At 44.1% G+C, this 27,238-nt stretch overlaps 1 protein-coding gene across 11 annotated transcripts in view; it reads left to right on the forward strand.

Moving 5' to 3' along the window:
* ZNF618 (zinc finger protein 618) overlaps positions 1-27,238 on the forward strand; it is a 363,510-nt gene that overhangs the window by 206,901 nt on the left and 129,371 nt on the right. The window lies entirely within an intron of this gene.

The following is a 27,238-nucleotide window of genomic DNA, read 5'->3' on the forward strand; positions in this document are numbered from 1 at the left end:
GTGTGGTTAGACCAGGTGGGGAATGAGCCATAAGCATCATAACCATAAGCAGTGAAGTATCAGTGCCCTATAGTGAGGTCAACGGTCAGCCATTTCCTGCCTTGTGCTGATGGGGCAGGTCTCTGTTGGCTGTGTAGGGACACCCATTTTAGGCAGCAACTGTAAACTAAAGCTTAGTTCCTTAAATATTCTGTGTGCTGGGTTCCCTATTACTCCCAGTTCACTTGCTTCACAGAGTTTTGCCCAGCCCAGCCTAGGCAGAGCAGCTGGGGGTCTCTCTAGGGCCCAGCTACCAGCTGGAGACTGCAGGAATGCATGGTTTTCCCACCACTCTCTGCAATCCCCTCCAACACATCACCTGCATTCAGGACCTCTGCCACCTCTGTGGATTCCCCACAGTGGCATATCACTGGTGAGCTATGTGAGCAGAGTTGGCAGCGAGGTTTGTGGCAGGGGCTGGTTCCAGGTTTAGAGTTACTGTGTTGTGGTCTATAGTTCCTGGTGAGGATTTGTTTAAGGTTGGCAGGCTGCCTGTAGGCAAAGACAGGCCTGCCTCCCAAGGTCTGTGAGGTTGAAGCATTGTTGTCCAGGATGGGTTCTAGATCACTGTGAACCTGGAACCATAGCTACACAAGCGATAGCATCACAGGGCCTCATATCAACCACACTATCAGGGGTCTTTCACATGCACATCTACTAATATGCCATCATGTGACAGCAATGCCCCACTGCTCTTTACCTTGGCCAAACTGGACAGTGTCTACTTAAAAGAATAAATGGACATAAATCAGACATCTGAAACGGTAACATACAAAAACCTGTAGGGGAACACTTCAATCTCCCAGGACACTCAGATTTAAAAGTAGCAGACTAACTTGGGTACCTTTCTGATGCTTAACATCGTACAGTTATACTACAGCTGCCTTTCAAAATGACCAAGAATGTATTCAGAAAACAGGAAAGGGAAAAAAAGGCAAAGAGAGGAGAAAAGCATCTCACCACTAAATTCAGAAATCCCTGTCTCAGAGCTTGCCACAAATCATACCTCATTGGCTGAGTCCGTTGGAAGAAGATCTTTCTAATGATATCTTTTGCAGAATCATACACATCACATTTCTATGAGTCAATTTGAAGGTTTTTCTAAACCCATAGCTTTTTATAGGAGCATTCACTGTTTCATTTTAAAACATAATTTAGCACTAAAATGCCAGTCAAAAACGGCATGCATGTCGATGAGTTAATTAAACTTTTTGCAAAAGCTGTGTAAATATAGTAATCAGCCTTATTTGTTTTTCATTGTGGACTAGGAATAAAATGTTCTCCTTCTATATAAATAATGCCTTTACCATTAGTCTTTAGACGTTGTGGGACAGACTTTGAGGGAATTCATATCTAAATTTTATACCTGCTTCCCTTATTGCATTTACTCAAAGTAATGTGTTTCTCATAACCTTTTGTATTTATCGGAAATTAGCACCTACTGGCATTAGCTATAAGGAGGCTTCTTAATCTTAGTAAAGCTTGTCTTAGTAAATAGCCCTGCATGAAAAAGCAACCTTAACCAAACAAAAGTTTTAAAGACAATTCATGTGTGCACCAGTTGTAAAGCCAGAAGAAAGATAAATTCCATGGGATGGTGTAAAATCCCTTGTCATTTACAAAGAGCTTGATGATAATAATAACACCCCCACCCTCCCCACGCACACATTGTAAGAGAAACAAAGACTTTGTAATTTTTGAAAGGACAAAAATAAAACTGCTGTCAGTATGCAACCTTCTCATCATTTGTCTGTGTTTACTTTATGAAAAATAACATGACCCACCCTTCAAAAGGAGCATGCCTGCAGATTTCTTGGTTAATTTTTTTTACAAAACATATGTAAATTGAGTAGTTTTGTGCTTAAACCTATGGAATTATGAGCCTGAAATAAATTCCTTTACCACCTGTCTAAAAATGTTAGACCGGTCTCAATGGAAGACATATCTATTATTTGTGCCAATTTTCTTTATTCCAGTTATTCAACAAAATGTAGTTCTTCATAGCCTGTTATATCTATTGGAAATTATTTCCTGTTGGATTAAGTTTTATTAGAGGGCTCTTAAAGTTTCTAATATTTTTGAAGGACACACAATAAATGAACAAACAGCACCACTTATTCTTCCATCCCCTGCCATGCTTCCCAAACAATTAAGAATATATTGAAAACAACTTCTATACAATTTACGGGTAAGCCACTGTAAGCATACATTCAGATTGGATAAGTCACTAATACATATTCATGTTTATTTTTCAACATTACTTTTTACAACACTCATGCACATGCACACTCTAACTTGAAATCTAATGGTGCTAAACTGGTTAACACACGTGCATGAGACAAAATGCAGGCCTAATTTTAAATTATTTTATGTAAAAAAAAGGTTGTTAATTTTTACTACTAAAGTAGACTTGTGACTTTGGAGAAATTCAAAGTATAGAAAGTAGATTAAACTTGGATTTAATAAATAAAATAAAAGCTGGAAGGAGGTGTTTGGGAAAACTGTATTTTAGAATTTGAGAGGCAGTGGATAAAATGTTCTTAAAATACAGTGTATATTACCTTAATAATTTATCAATAAACATATTTCATTACTTTATTTGGTACATTTAACTAAGTAAATTATTAAGAAGAAATAAATTATGAGCGAGAGTAAGAATAATGCAGCCATTTAAAAGTAGCTTGAAAAAACAGACTGAACATAAAAGCATGTGTCTGGATTTTGATGGACATTTCCACAAAACGTAGGAAGTCTTTATTTAGTGAAACAGTGTTGTATCTGTTCTCTGGTAGGCTTTTTCTACATTGGCAGATGTAAAGTGTTCAGTTACAGCGTTGCCAATGCTGTGTCCACAGTCAGCTGCTAACGCAGTAAAGTGATAGTGCTTATGGCACTTGCAGCAGTATTCTGAGTGGTGCACTCTAGGGTAGCTATCCCACAGAGCACCTCTTCTGCCATGGGGGTTGGTGGTGGGTTGCAGGGCATCCTGAGTCCTCCCTCAGTGCCCTGTGGTGCATTGCTTCACATCACTGAAAACCCTGTGCTTCCATCTGCACTTGGTGCCATCTTTCAGTGGCTCTTGTGCTACATGCTCTGCCTCTTCTGTCTGTGAGAATGGATCCTGAACTGTTGAAGAAATGCTGGTGGGTCTCACTAACATGTCATGAAAGGGAGTCAAGTTATTCCTTAAACTGTGAAGTGACAATGAGGAGTCAGACACTGATCTTGCTCATGAAACAATGAGGGGTGGTGTCACATTGTCATACAAATCTGGGATGGTAAGCAGCGGCTGCAGAACTTTCTGGTGAGGAATGCCACTTTCATTGGATTATGTGACAAGCCTGGCCACACCCTGTGGTGGCCTGGGGACACAAGAATGGGAGCTGCCTTGGAGACACACGTGACCATTGCACTGTGGAAGTTGACTACTCCAGACAGCTAGGGATGTTGCCAATCTGTTTGGAATGGGACATTGAATGCTGGATTCGTGTAGATGGGAAGTATGCAGGTTCATCAACTGTATCCTGCTCTGAAAGAATGCGACTCTAGGCAACCTGTGTGAAATTTAGCTGGCTTTGTACAGATGGGATTTCCTAACTGGGGAGGGGCAAGAGTTGGCGCACACATTCCAGGTCTGGCACTAGACCACCTAACTTGTAAGTAATTGGAAGGGGTATTTCTCCATGTTTCTTCAGGCTCTTGTGGGTCAGCCTGGCTATTCTACGGACATTAACACAGGCTGATCTGGAAAAGTGCATGATCCTCACATCTTCTGGAACTCTGGCCTCTTCAGGGAGCTGCAAGTGAGGGCTTCCTTCCTGAACCAGGGGAAGTTGAAATGTCCACTGTGATCCTGGGACACTCTTCCTACTTCTTAATGCCATGGCTTATGAAACCATATAGTGGGAGCCTTAACCGTGACAAGGAGCATTTCAACAGGCTGAGAAGGTGCAGAGTGACTGTTGAGTGTGCTTTTGGCTGTTTAAGAGCCTGCAGGCAATATTTGTACAAGAAGCTGGGTGTCAACTTCTCTAGGCTTATAGCTGTGTGCTCTATCCTCTGTAATATTTGTGAAGGGAAAGGTGAAAACTTCACTCAGGGCTGGACCACTGAGGGTCAGCACCTGGAGGCTTCGCTTAAACAGCCTGAGCCAGGGCTATTAGAGGAGCATAGCGTGGGACCAGAAGGATCAGGAATGCCTTGAGGCAGCAATTTGATGCTGAAAGTCAGTAATATTTGTTGCCATGCACGGGAGTACAGTGGCTGCGGTGCTTGGGGGGGGGGAAGACTATCTGTATGATGCACGTAGTACAAAAGTGCCTGTTGGTTTGCAGGATTTGCTTGTTTCCATGTGATGGAATAAAGATTGCAAGAATTTCATTTATTAAAAAGAGCATAGAATATACACACAGACTGACACAGCTTCACTTTATGGGAAGGAAGTGGGGAAAGGGAGGAGGTTAGGACCTGGCACATTTACGGGGTTGCATATGTCTATGTATCATATGCAGCCCTGCCATCAGATGTGCTGTGCAACAAACACTTCAGTTCAGGAGGGCTAAACTGCAAAGGGAGAGGGACTGGGTGCACTGCGTGACAGTGAGACTCTGCTGGACTGGATGGTGAAGGGACAGGTGTGGAGTGCAGCAGATGCCTACTGAGGACAGGATGCAAAATGCATGGGGGGACATGGAAAACAGTTTGGGACACTGGCTGCAGGAGGGGGATGAGGCGGGGAATGGTCACAGAGCTGCTCCACCTGCAATGCTAGGGGTACTTAAAGCTTGTCAGCCCAGTGCTGCATAATGATTAAGAGCCACTCTGTGGCTTCATCCTGGAGCACAGCATCCTCCTTCTCTTCCCTCTGCTCATTGTTACACAGTCCTTCAAGTCTTTCTTTTCAGCAAATATTAGTAGAAATTAGACTCAGTCTGTCACCTCACTTAATAGATGCTATTGTAAGACACGTAATAATTGAAGTAAACATATCACTATCAGATGGTTAATTACTTTGTCACTACCAGCAAGGTAGATTTGAACCAGACACCTTCCAGAAAAGACTTTCTTGCATTCCACAAATCATCCAATATCAGCAATGGACCACAAGACTGGTGAGTGGCTCTCCTTCATCCGAGTGGGCCTCAATTTTGTCGTAACCAAGACAGTCTCCTGGAATAGAGTACTTTTGCTAACTGTATTTGTGTACCTAGAATTTGCAGGGTGTGCCGATAGAACTGTAGCAGTACTTGGATTGGATGCAGAAGGTATACAAGACTCTCACAATCAGTGTTGTATGCTATCAGCATGCACCTCACTTTACATGTTCTTGCTTTAGATGTTTCGCCACATTAGTAATATCGGTAGGGTTAAAAACTGTGGAGACAGAAACCAGCAGAATCTGGTAACTCTCTATGGGCAACGGTAAACAAAATGCCTCACAGGCCACACATAGAACCCCAATAGGCTGCACAGGGCTTGCAGGCCACAGGTTGCCGACCACTGTCCAGTATCTGGTGTCTTATATAAGTGCTGTCATGTAAACACGGAAGGCTTTCTTGCTAAACATGTACTGGTTGGCTATGAAGATGGTTACAGCAGCTGTGTGGGGGGGTGGATTCAGCCAGTGTAAAACATGGCTGGCCTTAGGCTATTTTGCGTTTATAGCAGCAGGGAGAGTGCAGACACCACAAGCCCCCTGCAACATGTATAAATACCAGCGCAGACTGTGCAGCACTGCATAGATGAGGTGCCTATATACAAATGCAAGAAGTATGGGTAATAAGCAGGAAGTACTTGAAATCCTAATAAACAAACACAACTATGACATAACTGGTATCGCAGGCGGAGATGCATGCAGGAGACAAGCAAGTTAAGAGTCTCTGGGTTAGGTTAAAAGGAGTAAAAAATCAAGGGTGATGTCATAGTAGAGGTCTACTACAGACCACCTCGCCAGGCAAAAGAGGTGGATGAGGCTTTTTCTAATCAACTAACAAAATAATCTACAACACAGGATTTGGTGGTGATGGGGGCTTCAACTGTCCCAACATTTATTGGGAAACTAACACAGCAAGACACAGACTATCTGGAAAGTTCTTGGACTTCATGGATAACAATTTTTTATATTTCAGAAGGTGGGAAAAGCTACTGGGAGGAAGCTGTTCTAGATCTGATTTTAACAAAGAGGGAGGATAATGCACATGATTGGAAGAAAGGTTCAACTTACTCAGGAAGGATACGTGGGGTAAGCAGGGAGGAGGTGTTGCCTTATTTATCAAAAATTTGCACACCTGGACTGAGGCAGAGATGGATGCAGAAGATAGACATGTTGAGAGTCTGTGGATTAGGTTAAAAGGGGTAAAAAACACGGGTGATGTCATGATAGAGGTCTACTACTACAGACCACCTAGCCAGGTAAAAGAGGTGAATGAGGCTTTTCCTGGACAATTAACAAAATTATCCAAAATACAGGACTTAGTGGCGATGGGGGACTTCAGTTATCCAGAGACATGTTGGGAAACTAACACATGGAGGCACAGGCAATCCAGAAAGTTCTTGGACTGCGCAGAAGACAATTTTTTTTTTATTTCAGAAGGTGGAAAAAGCTACTGAGGCGAAGCAGTTCTAGGTTTGATTTTAACAAATAGGGAGGCGCTCATTGAGAATTTGAAAGTAGAAGGTAGCTTGGGAAAAAGTGACCATGAAATCACAGAGTTCATGATTCTAAGAAATAGTGAAAGGGAGAACAGCAAAATAGAGACAACGGATTTCAGGAAAGCAAATTTTGGTAAACTCCAAGAGCTGGTACGTAAAGTCCCATGGGAAGCAAGATTAAGAGGAAAAACAACTGATGAGAGTTGACAGTTTTTCAAAGGGACATTATTAAGGGCTCAAAAGCAAGCCATCCCGCTGCACAGGAAAGATGGAAAGTGGGGTAAAAGAGCACATTGGCTTAGCCAGGAGATCTTGCAAGATCTCAAAGTCTAAAAGGAGTAATATAAAAAGTAGAAATAAGAATTAATGACAAAAGAGGAATATAAACAAACAGACATGTATACAGAGGCAAGATCAGAACGGCCAAGACACAAAACGGGCTCAAACTATCTAGAGAGATAAAGGGTAACAAGAAGTCAGAGGCTAGCCATAGGCTAGCGACCAGTGGGAGCGTGACAAGCTGGGAGCTGCAAGCAGGGGGCTACTAACAGGGAATTTGCTTGAAAGAGAAGGTGAACCCCCTGAATCGGGTGAGCACTATTGGGTGTGTTTGTTTCCTGGGCTGTTTGGTTGTTTGAATTTGAATTTCAGTTACTGTGGCAGTTAGTGTGTGTGTGTGTGTGTCTGTGTGTGTGTGAGTGTGAGAGAGAGAGAGAGAGCCCCTCCCCCTGTGATTCACCAGGGGTAGTAGGGACCAAAGGAGAGAAGGCTTCACAAGCCAGAAACTAGGGACCAGTGGGAGCTGCAAACAGGGGCTGCTAACAGGGGAGTTTGCCTTGGGGGAGCCCCATATTATTACTTGGTTTCTTTTTTTTATATAGTTTTGTTTCTCTTCTGCCCTTCAAGGCGGCTTATATCTTCTGAGGGAATTCTCTGAAGAAAGGGAAAAATGGATAGTGACAAGTCTACTGAGAACTCAGCTGTTGTGACCTGCACTGCATGTGCCATGTTTGTCTTCCTCCCAGAAGATAGAAGGGATTTCATTTGTGCCAAGTGCAAGTGGGTTGCCATCTTGGAATAAAAGGTAAGGGTGCTAGACGTGCAAATATCAACCCTCTGGTGCATCAGAGAAGGTGAAAACTTCGTCGATAGAAGGCATCATTTAATACTGCAGGCACAACAGGCTGAGCAGCTAATGAGGGCAGTACAAACCGAGGAAGAAAACTGGAAGGATATAACCTACAGCAGATGAAAGCCAATTCAAGTATCTCCAATTCCGGTGGAGGTAAGCAACCTCTTTCAAGTTGTCTGCACGGGTGATATGGTGGAGAATGCAGTGGTAGAGCCCTCTCAGAGAAGGGACCAGAAGACGACTCCACTGACTGGAAGGCATGGGATGTGTAGTCCTATGGATGGCAGTTCTGTGACCATCGTTCCCAAGAGAAGAAGATGGGTGGTGGGGGTCGGAGACTCCCTCCTAAGAGGAACCATCAGTTGTCCACACCTGGAATCACTAGAAGTTTGCGGCTTGCTTAGGATCTAGAATCCAGGATGTAACAGAGAGACTTCCAAAAAATCATCACACCTGCAGATTATCATCCTTTCCTACTTCTCCATGTAGGAGTCAACAACACAGAAAAGAACAACCTGTAACTCTGGGAAGGAAGATCAAGGAATACGGAGCACAAGTGATGTTCTCATCCATCCTCCCCGTTGAAGAAAGGGCTCCAGGTAGAGGTCCTCAAATTGTGGAAGTAAATGTGTTGTGCAGGTGGTGTTGGAGAGAGTGATTTGGTTTCTTGGACCATGGGATTCTGTTTCGAGAACAAGGATTGCTGGGAAGTGACAGGAGCCACCTAACAAAGAGAGGAAGGAGCATCTTTGCGAGCAGGTTTGCAAACGTAGCGAGGAGGAGTTTAAACTAGGTTTGTCGGGGGGATGGTGACACAAGCCTTGAAGTAAGCAGGGAAGGAAGAAGGTACAAAGGAGAACCACTCATTCAAAAGGAGAAAGTAGGCCAATCAGCTTATTATCTAAGGCATTTGTACACAAATGCAAGAAGCCTGGGAAACAAACAGGAAGAATTAGAGGTCCTGTCACAGTCAAAGTAGTATGAGGTGATTGGGAAAACGGAGATGTGGTGGGATGATTCACATGACTGGAGCCTGGTCATGGAAGGGCATAAACAGTTTAGGAAGGACAGGCAGGGGAGAAAAGGAGGAGTTGTGCTGTATGTGAGGGAGCAGTGTGATTGCTCAGAGCTCCAATATATGGAGGGAGAAAAACCAGTTGAGAGTCTGTGGGTTAAGCTTAGAGGCGGAAGCAACACAGGCAATGTTGTGGTAAGTGTCTGCTATAGGCCATCAGATCTGGTAGATGAGGATTTCTTCAGACAATGAAGAGAAGCTTCGAAATCACAGGATCTGGTTCTCATGGGAGACTTTAACCACTCAGATATTTGTTGGGAGACCAAAACAGCAGCACACACACAGTCCAGGAAGGTTTTGGAGAGTGTTGGGGATAACTCATGGTACAGGCGCTGAAGGAATTGACCAGGGGCCATACGCAGCTTGACCTGCTGCTCACAAATGGGGAAGAAATAATAGGAGAAATAGAAGTGGGTGGCAACCTGGGCTGCAGTGATCAGGAGATGGTAGATTTCAGGATTCTGACAAAAGGAAGAAAGGTGAGCAGTAAAATACAGACCCTTGATTTCAGAAGAGCAGACTTTGACTCCCTGAGAGAACTGATGGGCAGGATCCCCTGGTAAGCGAATGTAATGGAGAAGGGAGTTCAGGAGAATTGGCAATATTTTAAAGAAGTCTTGTTGAAGGCAAAGGAACAAACCATCCCAATGCGTAGTAAGAAAAGCAAATATGGTAGACAATCAGCTTGGCTTACAGGGGAAATCCTTGGTGAGCTTAAACTCAAAGGGTGCGTGTAAGAAGTGAAAACCTGGATAGATGACTAAGATGGAATATAAATATATGGTTGGAGAATACCACGGGGGGCAGAGGTAATCAGGAAAGTGAAAGCAGAATTGGAATTGCAACTAGCAAGGAACGTGAATGGCAATAAGAAGGGTTTCTACAGGCATGTTAACAATAAAAGGGATGTAAAGGAGGGTGTGGTGCCTTGCGTGAATGAGGGAGGGAACCTGGTGACCAGATGATGTGGGAGAGGCTGAAGTGCTCAATGCTTTTTCTGCTTCAGCCTTCACAGACAAGGTCAGCTCCCAGACTACAGCACCTTAAGCAATGCCGTATGGGAAGGAGATGGGCAGCCCTTGGTGGGGAAAGAACGGGTTAAGAGCTATTTAGAAAAGCTACTCCCACACAAATCCATGGGTCCAGGTTTAATGCATCCAGAAAGAGGGAATTACCAGATGTCATTGCAGAGCCTTTGGCTATTATCTTTGAAAACTTGAGGAGCTCAGGAGAGGTCCTGGATGACTGGAAAAAGGCAAATGAAGTGCCCATATTTAAAAAAAGGAACTATAGACTTGTCCCCAGAAAAATCATAGATGGGATACTCAAGGAATCCATTTTGAAGATTTTGGAAGAGGGGAAGTGATCAAAAGTAGTCATCGTGTATTCACCAAGGGCAAGTTGTGATGACCAATCTGATTAGCTTCTATGAGAAGGTATCTGGTTCTGTGGACGTGGGGAAGTCAATGGATAGAAAGTTGGCTTGATGGACAGGCCCAACAGGTAGTGGTCAATGGCTCAATGTCTGGTTGGCGGTTGGTTTCAAGTGGAATGCCCTAAGGGCCAATATTGTTCAACATTTTTATTAATGACCTAGATTTGGGGAATGGCTTGCACCCTCAGCAAATTTGAAAATGACACTAAACTAGGGGGTCAGGTAGATATAGTGGAGGGTAGGGATAGGGTCCAGAGTGGCCTTGGCAAATTGGAGGATTGGGCCAAAAGTCATTTGATGAGGTTCAACAGGGAGAATGCAAAGTTCTGCACTTGGGACGGAAGAATCCCAAGCACTGTTACAGGCTGGGGACTGACTATATAAGTATCAGTGCAGCAGAAAAGGACCTGGGAATTGTGATGGATGAGAGGCTGGATATGAGTCAACAGTGTGCCGTTGTAGCCAAGAAGGCAAACGGCATATTGGGGTGCATTAAGGAGAAGCATTTCCAGTCGATCTGGAGAAGTTGTTATTCCCTTTTACTCGGCACTGGTGAGGCAACAACTGGATAATTGCATGCATTTCTGGAAATCCCAGGATAGCAAGGTTGTGGACGCATTGGAGAGGGTTCAGCAGAGGGCAGTGAAAATGATTAAGGGGCTGGAGCACATGACCTATGAGTAGAGGCTGAGAGACTTGGGCTTATTTAGTTTGCAAAAGAGAAGACTGAGGGGTGATTCGATAGCAGCCTTCAACTTCCTGAAAGAAGGCTCTAAAGAGGATGGAGAGATGCAGTTCTCAGCAGTGACAGATGGCACTATAAGGAGTAATGGTCTGAAGTTGCAGAGGGAGAGGTGTAGGTTGGATATGAGGAAAAATTATTTCACCAGGAGTGTGGTGAAGCACTGGAATGTGTTATTAAGAGAGGTGGTGGAATCTGCATCCTGGCTTGACATAGTCACGGCTGGGATGATTTAGTTGGGTTGATTCTGCTTTGAGTGGGGGACCGGACTAAATGATCTCCTGAGGACCCGTCCAGCCCTAGAATTCTGTGATTCTATAATTCTATTTTTTCTAAATCATTCTATAAATATATTAGAAGCAACAGGAAGACCAAGGACAATTTAGGTTCACTAATCATTGAGGAGGGAGAAACAATATCAGGAAACTTGGAAATGGCAGAGGTGCTTAATGACTTCTTTGTTTCTCTCTTCACAAAGAAGGCCAATGCAGAAATTGTTAATTGTTAATGCTAGTGAGAAGTGGGTAGGTAGAGGATAAAGTAAAAAAAGAACAAGTTATAAATTACTTAGAAAAATTAGATGTTTGCAAGTCACCAGGGCCTGATGAAATGCATCCTTGAATATTTAAGGAGCTGATAGGAGAGGTTTCTGAGCTGTTAGCTGTCATCTTTGAAAATTTCTGGAAGTTGGGAGAGATTCAAGAAGACTGGAAAAGGGCAGATATAGTGCCCATCTATGAAAAGGGAAAATAGAATAACCCAGGAAACTACAGACCAGTCAGTTTAACTTCTGTGCCAGGAAAGATAGTGAAGCAAATAATTCAGGAATTGATCTGCAAACATCTGGAAGAGACTGAGGTGATAGGTAACAGCCATCATGGATTTGTAAAGAACAAATCCTGCTGGATCAATCTGATTTTTTTTTTTTGGTGGGGGGCAGGATAACAAGTCTTGTGCATAAGGGAGAAGCAGTGAATGTGGTATACCTAGACTTTAGTAAGGCATTTGACATGGTCTGTCATGATCTTCTTAGCTATATACTAAGCAAATACAGCTTAGATGTGGCCACTATAAGGTGGGTGCATAACTGGTTGGATAACCGTTCTCAGAGAGTATTTATTAATGGTTCGCAGTCATGCTGGAAAGGCATAACCAGATGATACCAGGCTGGGAAGGGTTGTAACTGCTTTGAAGGATATGGTCAGAATTCAAAATGATCTGGACTAACTGGAAAAGTGGTCTGAGGTAAACAGGATGAAGTTCAATAAGGACAAATGCAAAGTACTCTGCTTATGAAGGAACAATCAGCTTCATACAGATAGAATGGGAAATGACTGTCTAGGAAGGAGTATTACAGAAAGGGATTTAAGGGTCATTGTGGACCACAAGCTACATGTGAGTCAACAGTGTGATGCTGTTGCAAAAAAAGCAAACAAGATTCTGGGATGCATTAACAGGAGTGCTGTGAGCAAGACATGAGAAGTCATTCTTCCACTCTACTCAGTGCTCATTTGGCCTGAATTGGAGTATTGTGTCCAGTTCTGGACACTACATTTCAAGAAGGATGTAGAGAAATTGGAGAAGGTCCAGAGAAGAACAACAAAAAAATCATAGGAACAATGCAGGAATGTGAGTTCAAGAAAAATAAACTAAAAATCCACTTATGAAAAAGCAGTTAATGTAAAAATTCTTAACTGAATTTTCTGTGTTTGTAAACTAATGTGTAGCTGCTGCAGATTCACAACAGAATGGAAACAAAATACACTGTTTCTCTTAAAATGTTTTTGCATGTGCAAGTTTTGTTTCTTGCATGTAGGAATTCTGTAGTCTGGGCGAATGGGCTTGTGTTACTGTAAAATAAACTCTAGCCTGTACAGTAAAGAATTGAAAATTGTGAACTTCTATAAGCTATGAAAGTCAAGAATGCAGCCTCAGGAAGTAGTCAGGAGAAAAAAATGCAACTACTCAGCCCTAGGATCCCAGGATGTTGTCACAGATTACATAGTAGTGGTTTTATGTAATAAGTAGTGCCTGCTAATCAGTTGTTGAGATGTTAGAACAAATCCACTAAAAGTAGAAAGAGGGATGTGACTTGTGTTGTACCTGAGCATCATCCTTTCAGTCACAACAAGAATTTGTTGAGTGTCTAGGAGATAAGATAGAATGAATTTGGTGGATTAATATCAAATAAAGCCATATGGCCAGAAACTAGAATGTCATTCAGAGTTTGATGTGGATCTGAAATAAGATTTTGCAGGACCAGTGTAGGATAATTTCTTGTGTGAGCAGGGGGTAGTAACTGTTTGTTGAATATATGGGAGATCTGCCTTTCTGTTAAAAGAGAGCCCTTTGATAGTTACAGAACTGATGTTCGTATTAACTATTGTGACAGCTTCCCCTGTCAAGCCCCTGTGGGTCCCTGCGATTCCTGGCGGTTCTCTGTTGAGCCTCAGGGACTCATGGAGACTCCTTATCTGTCCAGGTCTTTCCAGAGGCAGGTGTCTCCACTTAGCAAGCCATCATCATCATAGACAAGTCCAGAGTGGGGAGGATAAAGCCAGTCCCCTTGCAGGCCCGTACCTGCTCCAGTGGAGTGACCCTCTGGGGAAGGGTGGGGGGAGTCTAGACCCACTCTCTACCCTAGACTCTGGCCCAGCATCCCTAAGAGGACTAGAGGCAGCTGGCAGGGCCTTCCCCCTGTCCCAGTGTAGCAACCTCACCCTGGGCTACTTCCCCCACCACTTCCCCATGGTACCTTCTTGCTTTGCTTTGCTTTGCTTTGCTTTGCTTTGCTTTGCTTTGCTTTGCTTTGCTTTGCTTTGCTTTGCTTTGCTTTGCTTTGCTCTCCAGTGCACCTTCCAAAACCTTCCCTCCCACTACGAGGCAGGGAGCTTTTTATAGGGAGTCCAGGGGCTCATCTGTTCATGGGTGCTGATTAGACTCAGCTGTGGCTGACTCCTAGTGAGGCCCCAGCTGCCTCCACTAATTGGGCTTACTCAGGGAACAGAAAAAGCTTTGGCCCACCATCCAGTATATCTGCCTTCTTTCATGCTCCTGCAGCCTACAGGAGTGTTAGTGTTTTGGGGAATTAGGAAAAATATTAGTGGAATAATATTGATTTCAATTGATATCTGTAGAGTTTGTAGGTTGTTTTTTCTCAGGCAAGATCTGATCTTCCTGTTCTCTGGAAAATACCCTATTAGTAAGCATGAAAAAGCAATGATAGCTCAATAGACTTTAAGGCCAGAAGGGACCAGCAGATCATATTGTTCTCCCCTTGTGAATATTACTGAAGCCCATTAAACTTCACCCAGATATCCGTGTGTTGAGCCAAGTAATTTGCATTGCACTAAAACATCTTCCAGAAGGGTCATAAAAGATGAGAGTTTGTTCCAATGAGAAGTCATCTTCGCTATTAAACCTCTGCATCTAAAGCTATGTCTACACTACAAAATCAAGTCGAATTTCTTGAAGTCAACTTTTACCATTAGATTTTATAAAGTGAAAAATGAGTGTCAACAAATGTCCAAAAAAGTCAACATAGTTTGTCTCCATTGCCTTAACTAGGTTCAACTGCATCAGCAATGCATTGTTGGTACCTATCCCACAGTGCCTGCAGCCCCATTGCCAGTGTGTTATAGGAAAAAATGTGCTGCAAGTGCTTGTGGGTGTCTGATGTCATCATCCCAGAGTGCAGTGGTAGCACCCTCCCTGCAGTTGGGAAGCAAATGGCTGGACCAAGGAGTTTTTCACCATTTCTCGGGCCATTTTCCAAAAGCCTGCTCCAGGCTGACATCACTGCTCAGTGTTAGCATGGATCCTGAACAGCTTATGGCAGTTGCTCAGTATGCTCTGGTCACTTCCTGAAATGTTGTGCCAGTGTTGTATTAGAAAAAGCCAGTAGGAGGATGAGATGGATGCAGATGATTTGAATGATGATATTGAACAAATGGAGAACAGGAATGCTGAGCTGCTGGCTACTCTGGATGCATTGCTTGCAGTGGAGTGCCAATTCTGGAGATGTGAAACCACCACACAGTTGTGGGACCATGAAACCAGAACACAGTGGTGGAGCCACATCATTTTGGAGGTCTGGGACGACCAGCAGAGGCTGCAGATCTTCCACATGTGCAAGGCCACTTTCATGGAACTTTGTGATTTGTTGTCCCCTGCTCTGCAGCGCAGCAATACCAGAATGAGACCTACTTTGACAGTTCATAAGTGAGTGGCAATTGCTCTGTTGAAGTTTGCAATGCCCTACAGCTACCGGTCAGTTGAAATCAATTCGGGGTGGAAAGATTTACAGGGGGGGCCATAATGATCCAGGTAGCCAGTGCAATCTGTGACTGTCTGATGCAGAAGATCATGGCTCTAGGAAATGAGCAGCACACAGTGGACAGCTTTGCAGCCATGGGTTTCCTAACTGCAGGGTGGCAATAGATGGAACACACATCGTCATCATGGCTATGAACCACCTGGCCTCAGAGTGCATAAGTTGCAAGAGGTATTTCTCCGTGGCGTTGCAGGCATTAGTGGATTGCAAAGCTCATTTCACCAACCTCTGCATGGGATGGTTGGAAAAGGTGCACGACGCATTCATCTTTAGAAATTCCAGTCTGTACAGAAAACTCCAGGATGGGACTTTTTTCCCAGACCAGAAAATCAAGATTGGTGATGTGGAAATGCCCATAGCAATACTGGGCAACCCTGCTTTTACCCTCTGTTCCATTGGTTCACAAAGCCATACATAGGCACCCTGGACCGCAGCCACAAGCACTTCAGCTACAGACTGAGCAAATGCAGAATGGTGGTAAAATGTGTCTTTGTCTGTTTAAAAGCCAGGTTCAGGTGCCTTTTGACCCATTTGGTCTTTTCCCAAACCAGCATCCACACTGTGGTTGCAGCGTGTTGTATTCTCCATAACATTTGCTAGTCAAGGGGGAAAATTTCATGCCAGCCTGGATTGCAGAGGCAGATGCCATGAGCATATGCACAGCTGGATGCAAGGGCATTCACCAATGCACATGCAGAAGCAAAGGCAATCAGGGAGGATTTGAAAAATAGCTTTACGTATGAGCAAATCTGCGGCATTTAACTATTGTGACCACCACCCCCACTCCCAAAGAATGATGTGGGCTTGACCTTTCTTAAACTACCTCCAACTGGTAAACCCCTAAATGACACTGTAGTTTTCATTAAAATGTTCATTTTATTTACAGGGGGAGGGTGAAGGGGTAGGTAAGGAAAAAAAAGGGAATCCTGGCATCATGAGTAGTGGAATGTGAGCCTTTTGCACTGTGGAGAGGTCCTGGGCATGGAGCAAGAGACTGTCCTTGCCCTCCTCCACTCCCCCCACACATTTGGGCATCCCGATGAGAGGGGTGTTGCACCATATCAAGGGGAAGATGGGCAATAGGGTTCGGAGGGCGCATAATGAGCCCTGTGGTAGGTGTCCCTTTGGAGCTCCAGCACAGAATTCAGGATCTCATTTTGCTCCCTGACAGCCATCAGGAGGTCTGCTGGCTCGTTGTTCCTGCACTGGAGCATGGTTTGCTGCCACTGCTGTTTACGCTTGTGGTTAGCAGCTGCTCTGTCTCATTCCCTGTCAGCTTTTTCAAGTTGCTGCAGGATAATGTCCTGTTTGGATCTCCCTTTTTACCTCATTGCAGCAGCCCTGTCTCCCACACACACATGCTGCCTGTTGAAGACAGAAAAGGTCAAAATTTAGGTAAAACTTTTTAAATGTTCTGTAAAGTGCTTACCCTTTGAATGAATGGGTCTCTGTTTGACAATCATTGCAATTTTTGTTTTCCAAGGCCACTTTTGGCTTCCTAAGGATGACAATGAATCAATCTATGCAGAACAGAAGCTATTAGTTATCCAGACCATTTCATTGGGGACATGGTAAGATTTTGTTGGCTTACTGATGGCGGGGGGGAGGGAAGGACAGGGTTGGCACAGACTGGTATTTATGCGGGCTGCAGGGGTTATCCCTGTAAACCCTGTATCACAGGAAAAAGTTCCTCAGTGGCTTCTCATCAATCCTGCGGGGGGGGAGGAAAAGCCATTTAAAGCTGGGAAAGCCTGCACTGGACATGCCATTGTCTGGGAGTAGAATCTGCAGAACCCAGCAGCTGCGTGGTGGGAGGGGAGGGGTTGATCCCACTAGCTGTATTGTGGGCTGGGAGGGTGTCATCCCTGTAAAGTGTGGGGGGAAAAAAAAATTTCTTGGCAGCTCCTCATCAACCCTGTGCGGGGAAAAGACAGCAGCATGGTGGAAGAGGAGAAGGCCAGGAGAGCCTGCCAGTCATGTGGAAGCAGGGAGGCAGAATGCCCAGCAGCCACATGGAACAGCAGGGCAGTTCTTAGAAATTTAAATGGCCATGGAGCAGTGTGAATAACTATAATCAAAATTCCCATGCTGCTTCTAGGATGCAAAAAAGAGACCTCAGCCTCCTAAGATTAACAGAGAGTGAAAAAGAAAATATGCTCACACTGTGTGAGCACAGTGTTGAAAAATTTGCCAGAATGCTGTATGACACCATGATACCAAATTACTTACTGGCTGCCTGGCATGTGAAGGTGTCCTATGGTGGAAGCTGCAATAAGTCAGGCCTCGTCAAAAACCTTGTGCAAAAAAGAAAAGAGTGCCTGGCTGAGACCTTAGTGAAGGATAAGGAAAAAGGATAAGGATCTGCTTCCTTGGGTGCCTGCTGAATGTCAGCATCTTCCTCTTCATTGGCCTCCTGCTCCCCCTCTCTGCTTCCACTGGAGTCCTGAGGACGATCTCCTGAAGAGTCCTTATTAGCTTTGGGGACTGTGATTGGGCCCCTCCCAAGAATGGCAACCAACTGCTTGTAGTACCAACATGTCTTGGGAGGTGACTGAGATCACCCATTTTTTTCTCACTTTGTGATAGTTCTGCCTGAGTTCCTTTACTTTGACCCAGTATTGCTGTGTGTCCTAGGTGTACCCTTTCATGATGATGCCACACAAAATATTCTCATGAATGTTATAAAATGGTAGGATCCTAGGGCTGGAAAGGACCTCCGGAGGTCACTGAGTCCAGCCCCCTGCCTAAAGCAGAATCAACCCCAACTAAATCATCCCAGCCATGACTGTAAAGCCAGGACTTAAAAACCTCTAGGAATGGAGATTCCACCACCTCCCTAGGTAATGCATTCCAGTGCTTTACCACCCTCCTGGTGAAATAGTTTTTCCTAATATCCAACCTACACCTTTCCTTCTGTAACTTCAGACTGTTGCTCCTTGTTCTGCCATTTGTCACCATTGAAAACAGTCTTTCTTCATAAGATATTGACTACTCTTGATCACTTTCCCCTCTTCCAAGTGCTTCAAAATGGATTCCTTGAGGATACCCTGTATGTCCACATTTTGCTTACTGACTCGCAGTCTGCTCATCACTGATTCGTTTACCCACTCAGAAATGAAATCCAGGATCTCATTGTGGCCCCATGCTGAAGCTCTTTGCAACCATAAGAATTCTGAGTAATCAGGATGGTTTGATGGGGTAAATGGCTCCTGAGATGCGCTATACATGGTGGTCAGAAAGAAAATTAATTCAAATTCCCAGGCTTCCAGTTACCTACTTCCTGCACACCTGGGCTACGTCTACACGTGAAGCCTACATCGAAGTAGCCTGTTTCGATGTGGCAACATCGAAATAGGCTATTTCGATGAATAACGTCTACACGTCCTCCAGGGCTGGCAACGTCGATGTTCAACATCGACATTGCGCAGCACCACATCGAAATAGGCGCAGCGAGGGAACGTCTACACGCCACAGTAGCACACATCGAAATAAGGGTGCCAGGCACAGCTGCAGACAGGGTCACACGGCGGACTCAACAACCAGCTGCTCCCTTAAAGGGCCCCTCCCAGACACACTTGCACTAAACACCACAAGATCCACAGAGCCGACAACGAATTGCAGACCCTGTGCATGCAGCATGAATCCCCCGCTGCAGCAGCAGCAGCCAGAAGCCCTGGGCTAAGGGCTGCTGCACACGGTGACCATAGAGCCCTGCACGGGCTGGAGAGACAGCGTCTCTCAACCCCCCAGCTGATGGCTGCCATGGAGGACCCCACAATTTCGACGTTGCGGGACGCGGATCGTCTACACGTTCCCTACTTTGACGTTGAATGTCGAAGTAGGGCGCTATTCCGATCCCCTCATGAGGTTAGCGACTTCGACGTCTCGCCGCCTAACGTCGAAGTTAACTTCGAAATAGCACCTGATGCGTGTAGCCACAACGGGCGCTATTTCGAAGTTAGTGCCGCTACTTCGAAGTAGCATGCACGTGTAGACACAGCTCTGGAGAGCAACGGGGGTGAAATTTGGTGGAACGGTCATCTGTGGGGCGTTGTGGGTTACCTGTAAGCCACCTCTGGAGACCAATAAAATCAATTTAAAAGTAATGCTGTTGCCACACTAGAATTAATTAATTCAACCTATTACATTTGAACTTGTTGGTGCACTGGCTCAGAGAGTCGGTGCGAGAAAGTCAACATAAGCGCCTCTTAAAATTGACCTAATGGTATTTCCAGTGAAATTTCCAGTCACATTGTAAAATAGAGCTCGGTGCCTTAAAATCGACTTCATCCTGTAGTGTATACATAGCCTAATTTGAATTTGTCTGTTTTTTATTTCCAGCCACGGATGGTTATTCTGCTTCTGTCTGTTTGGTGAGACTCTTTGTACCCAGTATTTTCTTCTCATAAAAGCACTGAGATACTTATGATCATGTTGCATCTCAGTCTTCTTTTTGATTAGCTAAATTGAGTTCTTTTTACATCTCAGTGGAAGGCATTTTCTCATGTTGTCAAACCTTCTTTGTGGCTCTTCCTTCTACCCTCCAGTTTTTCCAACATCCCTTTTAAGATGTGGACAACAGGGCTGGATTAGTCCAGTGTCAGTCTCATCAATGTCTACAAAGAGGTAAAAAATCACCTAATTTTCATCACTGTTTTGCTCTTTGCATGTCCTTGGACCACATTAACTCTTTGCCACAACATCACACAGGGAGCAGGTGTCTCCCGTGATACCTAAATATTTTTCAGAATTGCTACTGTCTAGGATAGTTCCCCTAGTAGGTGTCATGGGGATCACTCAATGCTTTGGTATCTCCTCCTGACAGCTCTGGGGATTAGCTTCTTCCAGGTGCTGTGCCCTCCTCTGGTAGTCTCTCCACCTATCACCCATTCTCATCCTCTGGCCCTGCTCCCTCCACGAACTGCTGCTTCCTCATGACCTGAGTTTCACTCTGGTCCTCCCTCTTCTTTTGCGGTGTACTGTCCTCGGCAGTCCACTCTCCACTGTTTGGTCTGTGCCACATCCCCACTGGCTGGTGGAAGAACCTAGTCCCACTCTCTATTCCAGCTGCCAGCTCAGAGGCCTGCTCCTCAGCAGCCATGTCCTTTCTGCTTGTCTCCTGAGCTTTTCTTACTTTTGGGGCTCTCTGGGTTTGCCAGCCCTAAACTCTTTTCTCCCAAAGCTGTTGGCTATTTTCCTCTGGCCCCCTGCTATTCTCAGCTTCTTGGCTTTAGACAGGCTCCTTCTGTTCTCATCCATTTGAGCCTTATTTAATCAATTCCCGCTCCTGGCTCCTCATCCAGCTGCAGCCTGAACAGTCAGCCCAGCCTGCCACCTTAATCCTTCAGAGCTTGTGTGGGGTGGACACCGCTTTGCATAGGTATGGTCTGTAGCCTTACTTGTAGAAGTGTGCCCTTTCATTTGACTGCAGTAAGAGGCATTTTTAAATGGGCCCAATTTACCAAGTGGTGCAGATTGTTCTTTATGACTTAGCACTCCAATCATCTTTGTGTCATTGACAGGCTTTATCAGCAGCACTTTAATATTTACTTCATGCTCACAAACAAAAAAAAAAAATCAAATAGTGTCAGGCCTAGACTCTATCCCTGCAAAACCCCACCAGAAACATCCCCATTCAGTGATCATTCCCATAGGCATCTGCTTTTTGGGCTCTGCAAGTTAGTCAAGTCCTTAGTCTATTTAATATGTGCTTTATCAATATTGTATAGTGCTTATTTTTTAACTATAATGTTATATGGTACTAAGTCATATCTTTTACAGAAGTCCAAGTATAGTACAGCTACATCACTACTTTTGTGAGCCAAATTTATAATCTCATCAACAGTGATATAAGGGTTGTTTGACAAGATCTATTCTCTGTAAAACCATGTTGACTGGTATCAGTTATTTTTTTGTCTGTTAAGTCTTCGTCAACTGAATACATATCAGCTTTTCTGTTATTTTGCTTGGGATTGATATTAGGTAGCCAATCTATAGGTTACTCCTTTTTGAACATTTGCACAACATTAGCACTCATTAGTCTTCTGGAATTTCCTGTGTAATGGTTTATACTCATCTGTTGTGAGCACCCCCTTGGCCTATTGTGTGTTTCTGCAAACACATAAAGTGCACTCACACTGTACATGTCTGTCTGTTTCCCTGCTGCATGCCCTAGCCCAGGGACAGTGAATATACAGCTGTCTGCTTTGTCCCTTTAACTATGTTGCATAATTTCTCTAATTCCGTGTGCCACTTCTCCAGGGCCTCACACTGTCGTCACCCTCGGGATCTTGTCCTAATGGGGTCCCCACAGCAAGCTCAGGGTTCCTTCTTTCTCTCACAAATTTACAGTAGCACTTCCCTGGCTGGGGTTCTACAGCTCCATCTGCCAGCCAGCATCCACAATGCTACAGCTCCTCCAGGGAACTGAACTCTCTCCAGCTCTGCAGCCCTCTTGCTGGATTCTGATTGACTGTGTCCCACCCAGCTGCTCTAGGCAGCTTGGGAGGATGCTGTTCACTGCCCTTTTCAAGGGGACCAAGTGTGACAGGACAACGAGACTTCCAACTGTGGGCCCCTGAAAAACTAGTATATCCCATCACATTCTGGTAATAAAAAAATGAGCATCAGTAGGCCAGAAATCTCTTTACCGATACATTTCTGGACTCCTGGGTGCCTGTTACCTTGGTCTGGTGCTTTTAAAACACTTGTCCCTAATAGATGAGGCAGGGGAGAAAAGGAGGAAGAGTTGTGCTCTATGTGAGGGAGCATTTTGATTGCTCAGAGCTCCAGTATAAGGAGGGAGAAGAGCCAGGTGAGCATTACTGAGTTAAGCTCAGAGGTGGAAGCAATAGAGGAGATGTTGTAATTGGTGTCTGCTATAGACTGCCAGCCATGAGGAAGATGAGGATTTCTTCAGACAGCTAAGAGAAGCTTCCAGATCACAGCCCCCAGTTCTCATGGGAGATTTTAATTATCCGGGCATTTGTTGGGCGACCAATACAGCAGCACACAGACAATCCAGGAAGCTTTTGGAGAATATTGGGGAAAACTTCCTGGTACAAGTGCTGAAGGAACTGACCAGGGGCCGTGCACAACTTGACTTGCTGCTCACAAACAGGGAAAAACTAGTAGGACAAAGAGAAGTGGGTGGCAACCTGGGCTGCAGTGATCACGAGATGGTAGATTTCAGGATCCTTACAAAAGGAAAAAAGGTGAGCAGTAATATACAGACTTTGATTTCAAAAGAGCAGATTTAAATTCTCTGAGATGGGCAGGATTCCCTGAAAAAAAGAAGATGAAGGGGAAAAGAGTTCAGGAGAACTGGCAGTATTTTAAAGAAGTCTTGCTGAAGGCACAGGAACAAATAATCCTGCTGCATAGTAAGAAATGCAAATATGGTAGGCAACCAGGTTGGCTTAACAGGGAGCTCTTTGGTCAGCTTGAACTCAAAAAGGATGTGTATAAGAAGTGGAAACTTGGACAGATGACTAAGGAGGAGTATAAGTTTATGGCTGGAAAATGCTGGACAGTAATCAGGACAGAAAAGGCACAATTGGAACTGCATCTGGCAAGGTTTGCGAAGGGTAACAAGAAGAGTTTCTACAGGCATGTTGGGTTATCAGGGAAGGTGTAGGGCCATTACTGGGTAAGAGAGGTAACCTAGTGACAGATGATATAAGAAAAGCTGAAGCACTCAGTGCTTTTTTTGCCTCAGTCTTCACAGACGAGGACAGCTCCCACACGACAGTGCTACACAATGCAGTATGGGAAGGTGGAGGGCAGCCCTTGATGGGGAAGGAACGAGTTAAGAACTACTTAGACAAACTAGATGTACACAAATCCATGGGTCTGGATTTAATGCAACCAAGAGTACTGAGGGAACTGACCAATGTCATTGTCGAGCCTTTGGCCATTATCTTTGAAGACTGTTTGAGATTGGGAGAGATTCCAGATGACTGGAAAAAGGCAAATGTAGTACCCATCTTTAAAAAAGGAAGAAAGGACAATCCAGGGAACTATAGACTGGCCACTCTTACTTCAATACCTGGGAAAATAATGGAAGCGATCCTCAAGGAATCCATTTTGGAGCACTTGGAAGAGGGGAAATTGATCAAAAGTAGTCAACATGAATTCACCAAGGGCAGGTTGTGCCTGACCAGTCTGATTAGCTTCTGTGATGAGATAAGTGGCTCTGTGGACTTGGGGAAGTCAGTGGATACCTTGACTTTTTGCTCATAAGTTAAGGAAGTATGGATTGAATCCATGGACTATAAGATGGATAGAAAACTGGCTTGTCAGTCGGGCCCAATGGGTAGAGGTCAATGGCTCAATATCTGGATGGTGGTTGGTTTCAAGTGGAGTGCCCCAAGGTTTGGTTCTGAGGCTGGTGTTGTTCAACATCTTTATTAATGACCCAGATGAGAGACTGGATTGCACCGTCAGCAAGTTCGTGGATGCCACAAAGCTGTGGGGAGAGGTAGATACATTAGAGGGTAGAGATAAGATCCACAGTGACCTGGATAAATAGGAGGGTGGGCCAAAAGAAATCTGATGCAGTTCAACAAGGAGAAGTTGTAGAGTCCTGCACTTGGGACAGAAGAATCCTAAGCATTGTTATAGGCTGAGGACTGACTGGCTAGGTAGCAGTGCAGCAGAACAAGACCTGGGGATTGTGGTGAATGAGAGGCTGGATATGAGTCAACAGTGTGCCCTTGTAGCCCAGAAGGCTAATGGCATATTGGGGAGCATCAGGAGAACCATTTCCAGTAGATCTAGAGACATTATTATTTCCATGTTCTCGGCACTGGTGAGGCCACATGTGGAGTTTTGCGTCCAGTTCTGGGCTCCCCACTGTAGAAAGGATGTGGATGCATTGGAGCGGGTTCAGCAGAGGGCAATCAAAATACTTAAGGGGCTGGAGCACATGAGCTGTGAGGAGAGGCTGAGAGATTTGGGGTTATTTAGTTTGCAGAAGGGAAGACTCAGGGACGATTTGATAGCAGCCTTCAAATTCCTTAAAGGGGGTTCTCAATAGGATGGAGAGAAACTGTTCTCAGTGTTGAGAGATGGCAGAAGAAGGAGCAATGGTCTGAAGTGACAGACCAGAGGTGTTGGTTGGATATTAGGAAAATCTGTTTCCCCCAGAGGGAGGTGAAGCACTCGAATACGTTACTAGAGAGATGGTGGAATCTCCATCCCTTGAGATTTTGAAATCCCGGCTTGACATAATCATGGCTGAGATGGTTTAGTTGGGTTTGATCCTGTTTTCGGCTGTTGGCTGGACTCGATGACCTCTTGGGGTCCCTTCCAGGTCTGTGATTCTATGATTATTAACATTCTCCTTAGTTATTATTGGACTGCAAAGTACTTCATTATCCTCCTGTGATATAAGTACATCATCCTGCTTCTTCCCAGGCACACAACAGAAATATGTATTGAATTCTGCTGTTTTTTCCATGTCATTAACAATTATGCCATCTCCTTCCAGAAATGGAGCTATTCTGTCAGTAGGTTCTCTTTATGCCTAATATATTTTTCAGAAGACTGAACAAGAAAAATATCACACTGTATTGTCCTTTGCTCTTCCATCCATGGATTTTTCCCTGGTATGCTTTGGTTTCCCTATGAATATTTTGTATTTTATAACTTTTAATTTAGATTGATTGTGATCTGTTTCCCATATTTTTTCCATTTGTTATATGTTACTTTTTTATTTTTAATTACTGCCTTCACTTTGCCGTAAAACCAGGATAGGCTTTTAGCCAAAGTTGTCCTCTTTTCTGATTGTGACACTGGGGCTTTTTTGACATCTAATAAATTCTTTTTAAAGGACTCGTTATTTTCATTGACCATTTTCTTTGTAAATTCATCTTTTATGATGAACAGTTTCTAAGAAAGCTTGGGTAGATATGGGGAAGTGTGCCTCTACTGGGGGGGCCTCAGGAATAATTTTCCTTTTTGCTTGGAGGCTGTTAATTGTACATTTCATTGAGAATGAGAATGTATAATATCTGCTCCATTTTGACTGACCCTTTTGAAACAGCAACTCCGTATCTGTGTAGGTGGTTGCGCAGTAATTGTTATGAAAGAGTCTTCTCATTGTTCAGCTGTTTCGTTCCCTGCCACCATTTACTCCTGTCCCCTATGCAATTTTTCTTTCAATTAGCACAGTGACATCCTGACCTCCTTTTTCAGATGCCTCTGTCAGATTCTTACCAGATGTCTCCTGGTCTTTGGGGCACACCTGGCTCCATGGCCTCCTGCACTGCTCCCAGACACTATCATGTACCACTATGGAAACAGCTGCAGAAATGCCTGCAGACCAGCACTTCCCTGCACTGCTGTTCCTCTAGCTGTGGGCGAGGGGGACAAAAATGTGCAGAGCCACTTCCTCCTTCCCCTGACAGAGTCTAAACCACAGGTGTTCCCAGATCAGGGACACCTGGATTAAGAAGGGCCAAGTGTATTTAAAATAATAAATGATTAGCTTGACAGTGTAGGAATTCGTATTGTCTGTCTTCATTTAAATATTCAAAGCAATGGAGTTTCCCCCTCTTCCAGTATTGCATGGCGAATAGAATTCTGGAATAGCATAACTTAACTTGATTTTCATCCTCTTTTTTTTTTTTTTTATTTCATCCATTTCTCGTAGTTATAATAGCACATTAAACTATGTTTGGCAGTTCTTTGGTCTCTTTGGTTTTTGCGTCCTCTAAACCCTTTACAGATTCTTCGCATGTCTGCTACTCCATAGCTCTTCATTAGCTAAGCTCCTGTGTCTATTTAACTGTTTTATTCTGTCCTCATACATCATCCTGCAGTCTTCCACATTGTATTTGTTTATTCATCTTTGAATTTTCTTAAGTTTGTTTATATCTGATGCTGGTAAAAAGGTGCCTGAGAATGGACATATGAATAGATTAAGTAGTCAGATGATGGGATGACATCCTAATACTTCCTCTGTCTATGAAAGCCAAAATTTGTTTTTCTCAATTTCCTGACATATCACATTGCAGAGCAAAATGAATCTGCTGCCCACTGTCAGCTGTAGATCTGTTGGATTTTTGTTTTCCAGGTTTCTCTCTTCTGGTAAGTATCTGTGCTTTTCAAAAAACTGGTTGAACCTCTCTCATCCGGCACTCTGTCATCCAGCAACATCCATAATCTGACATGGTTTTAGTTATCCTGATGACCACTTATAGGTGTGGCCAAGTTTCCTGTGGTAGTATGAAGTTTGTTTACATCCACCCAGTCCTGGCTCTCAGTGTTCTGTGCTGTTATTTAGCTGTAATTTATCCCTAAATACCTTCTTAGGGCCCAGTAAGTAGTGGAAGTGTTGGTAAAGCTGCTAGACAGTACTGACCTCCCTTGGTCTGGCAAATTCTCTTGTTCAGCACCGGTCAGATCTTGAGGGTGCCAGACTAGAGAGGTTCAGCCTGAATTAGCTTTCTTTTTCCGAAGTAGAATATCATTCTTTTGTTTTATCCTATTTCTAAGCTTTCTGAATCCCAGTGAACAGCATGTTAGATATGTCAGAAGGAATTTTGTAAGTGAGATGCAAGAAGTAATTCTTCTGCTCTGTTTTGTGCTGGTAAGGCTGTACATTTCTGTGATTCTGTGATTCTCTTTCTTTCTTTCACTTGTTCTCACTTTTGCACTTCTTCACAGTTTAATATCAGCCCTGATTTTTTTTTGGATGTTCTGATTACTCTCTCATTAAAGTAGATATTAAATACAACTAGGGTGAGTGTCACATGGTGGTGTGGGAGTTACATTTCAGCAAAAAAAGAGCAGTAGAGGGGTTTTCATTGCAGTGAAGGGGATGCAAA

Source organism: Carettochelys insculpta, chromosome 21, assembly GCF_033958435.1.
Source record: "Carettochelys insculpta isolate YL-2023 chromosome 21, ASM3395843v1, whole genome shotgun sequence".
In the NCBI taxonomy this organism is placed as follows: Eukaryota; Metazoa; Chordata; order Testudines; family Carettochelyidae; genus Carettochelys; species Carettochelys insculpta.